This window comes from Convolutriloba macropyga, chromosome 2, assembly GCF_964194025.1.
Source record: "Convolutriloba macropyga chromosome 2, txConMacr16.3, whole genome shotgun sequence".
NCBI lineage: Eukaryota > Metazoa > Xenacoelomorpha > Acoela > Convolutidae > Convolutriloba > Convolutriloba macropyga.
The window spans coordinates 59,606,859-59,609,946 of record NC_134469.1 but is presented as its reverse complement, the minus strand read 5'-3'; the positions used below and the strand labels follow the sequence as shown (position 1 = coordinate 59,609,946).

General features: G+C 34.4%; 1 protein-coding gene across 1 annotated transcript in view; it reads right to left on the bottom strand.

Annotated features, from left to right (window-relative positions):
* The window catches only part of LOC142335382 (uncharacterized), a 25,567-nt gene extending 23,132 nt beyond the window's left edge, over positions 1-2,435 (bottom strand). Inside the window, exon 1 of the mRNA XM_075383844.1 lies at positions 2,168-2,435. The gene's annotated coding sequence lies outside the window, so the exon portion shown is untranslated. The remainder of the gene's footprint in view (positions 1-2,167) is intronic.
* Positions 2,436-3,088: the final 653 nt, after the last annotated feature.

Sequence of the window (3,088 nt, the reverse complement as noted above, 5' to 3'; positions counted from 1 at the left end):
GTAACTAGTCATCTGCAGTACTCAGCCGCTTTGCTTTCGTTCATTTCAAAAAATCTTCCGACAACCTAAGAAAAGCAACTCAATTGGGCAGTAAAATCCTGTTGCTTTCATCAATTTAACAGTTCCTCACTTAGTATCAAACTAGATAGCTATATACTGCCAATAAAACAATTTCTTGAATACAGAACAGCACTGTATGTTAATCAATTCTTGACATTTAAGAAAATTGTCTTCCGGAGAATAACAGGACTTAGCTTGCAAACCTAACAGTTTTACAGACGTTCAATAACGAAAACCCTTTTTCTTGAAGAGAGGTCAAAAACATCTTGGCTGGACAAAAGTATCACCCAGAGAGGCTTATCGCTTAAAAATTGCCTTGAAAAAGAGTTTAAGAGGGAATGAATCAAACAGGCGGGTTAAAAAAGTCTTCAGAAATTACTTTTTTCTACAATTTCAGAAGGAACCAATGTAAACATTGTCGGCAGTGTTTTTGGAGAACTTTTTACTAACGATTTATTTTTGAGTTTGCATTCTCACATGGGAGCTTAGAGTTTGGTTCTTCTACCTAGAGAAGAAAATCTTTTATCTGGTACTTATAATTTATGTTATATCTTTTTGCTGCCCTTTGTTTTATCTTTAGGTTCCTTGAGCTATTTATACTCATTTCGAAAATTCAGTGTTTTTTTAGAAATATTACGTTCAACTTAACTTCTGCCCCAAGAAGTTTGCCTGTTTGCCTAATCTGGGATTCGAACTTCCGCGAGGGCATTTGTAATCTATCTAAATTGCGCAGCAATTCATAACAACCGAGCTAAGTTGGGTTTTGGCTAATTGACTCTAAACTGATTAGAATTTTCTGTTAGAAAAATTTCAATAAAATAAACTAATATACTGTCTGAACAAGTCGCATGTGAGAAAAGAATCGCTCCGTACAGAAGATTTTTTCAACCCTCAATTTCTCCCTTCCTTATAAAAAAAGAGCGGTATGGACAAAAAAGTGTTTTTGCTCCACTCTGCATTTTGCTCAGCACTAACACCAATCTAAATGTTTCAGCGCTTTTCATTTCCAGCTTCAAATTCATTTCAATCAAACTGATATTTTATCCAATAATCTTCTTTGTTAAAAACAACAAACAACGTCCTAACTCATCTCAAATATTTTGAATTGTATTAAAGTCTAACAACGTGAAATTTCAGGAAACAGCAGTTTTTTAAATATGAAAACTGCCACCTTAAATGAAAAGGCGAAAGAAGGCTGGAATTTTTAACTTTTTAAAAATTGACACCAGTTAGAACACCAAGCAGCAAAATTCAACTTGTTTTTCTGAAAAATTTGTAAACAATTTTGGTTGCCATAATTAGAAGGTGGATATTACGAAAACTGTGTGAGCATTAGTACAAAACTAGAACATTACTATTTTCTGTTCCTCAGTGTGCTCAGGTGGTTAATTTATCAGCAATTTTTGTTTGAATTTGTGCTGTATTTCTGTGCTGCTTTTGTTTCAATGTATTTTTGTCTCAGTAACTCTGATAGAAAATATTAATTTCTCGAGAAATAGTGATCTCATGGTTTTTTGGCGATTCGCTGAAATACTAAAGTAATATATTTTTTTGAACTTACAACATTCATAATTAAAGGTTTTCGATATTTCATGAGAACCCGTCCTGCAACAGATGTGATCCAGCTTTGGTTGCGTCTAATTATGCATATATTAGCAAGTTAATTAGGTAGGAAGTTGGCAGCTGTTGGTACAATCTTCTAATCAAATGTCGTTTTCTGTTAGTCATCAGATAGTGCACAAAACATTTCCTTGTGTGTGATATACGCAATGAATGAGCAAATAGATCAAGAATAAATGATAAATTGGAAAAAAACAGAAAATCAGAAAATCCCGCCAGAATCTTTTATCTACCGCAAAGTAGAATATCTAATGCAAGGAAACTCGCACTCTTAACGTGAAAGAAACAAAAACACACCGTAACTTTTCCTATTTTTTTGGGAATGATTAAAGAAACGCTTTATCTCCGAATCAAAAGTTCAGCATTGTCGAGTTCGGTTCTATCAGTTCTTTAGCGAATTTTATCAAATCTTTCAGTATTATTCCGGATTATATCAGATGTTCTTTTTGCTAACTTCGAACTCAAAATCTTTTTGAACTCCTTTAACCTTATTTGTAGAAACAACACTGAGAAAGTGTGTTATCTGTCCTGGTTCCAATTGTTCGTTAATTATGAGGGCTTCACTCTTCTTCCCATAGCTCTCAGTTGAAAGAGAGATATGATAGCTTCTGCCTGGCGTAAGACCGTTGACCTGAACCGGAGTGGTCGAGGGAGCATCAAATCTGCACCCAGATCCACAATTACCCTCTGGTGGCACTATTGTGACAATGAGGTACTAAAAACATATAACAGTAGAAAAAGAAAAAGGAAGACAACGGCGACTCCAAAGTTATAGTTTACTGTCCAATGTTTTCAGCTTTATTCACGGGAATAAGTATTTTTTATTACTTATATTGTGTTTGTCCCTAGTCCAGGCCTCGAACTGCGTAAAAAATATGCTTGACCGAGACGCTGGATCCATAACAATCACAAAAGCTTTTTACTTGATTTATGGGAATTTTTGTATGGCCCAAAATGTGCCACGCTAGAATTTTGCTTAACCAGACAGTAGGTTAATATAACTCGGGAGTCCAGGAAATGTCTTTTCATGTGTTTTCATTTTGCCTCGAATAGTTTTAAGTGCAATTCCCTGGTTGACGATAGTTTGAGATCTCAATTTTATGAAGTGACCCAGTTCGTATTCATAAGATTTTCTGCAAAATGGCAACAGACGAAGAATTAAACCTGCTGCTTGCAGTTCAAAAATATAAATATTGTATAGAAAGCAGCAATCTAAATCTGCTGCTATTTTGGGGAAAATCTTATTAATAAAAACTGGATCACTTCATAAAATTGACATTTCGTAACTTGTAAAAATTCGACTGAAAAATGCCACGCTAATAATACCATGGGAAATGAAAAAAGACCCTTTGCAATTAAACCACTTGGAATCATTCAATCAAAGGTCAATTTAACTTAATTAATTAAC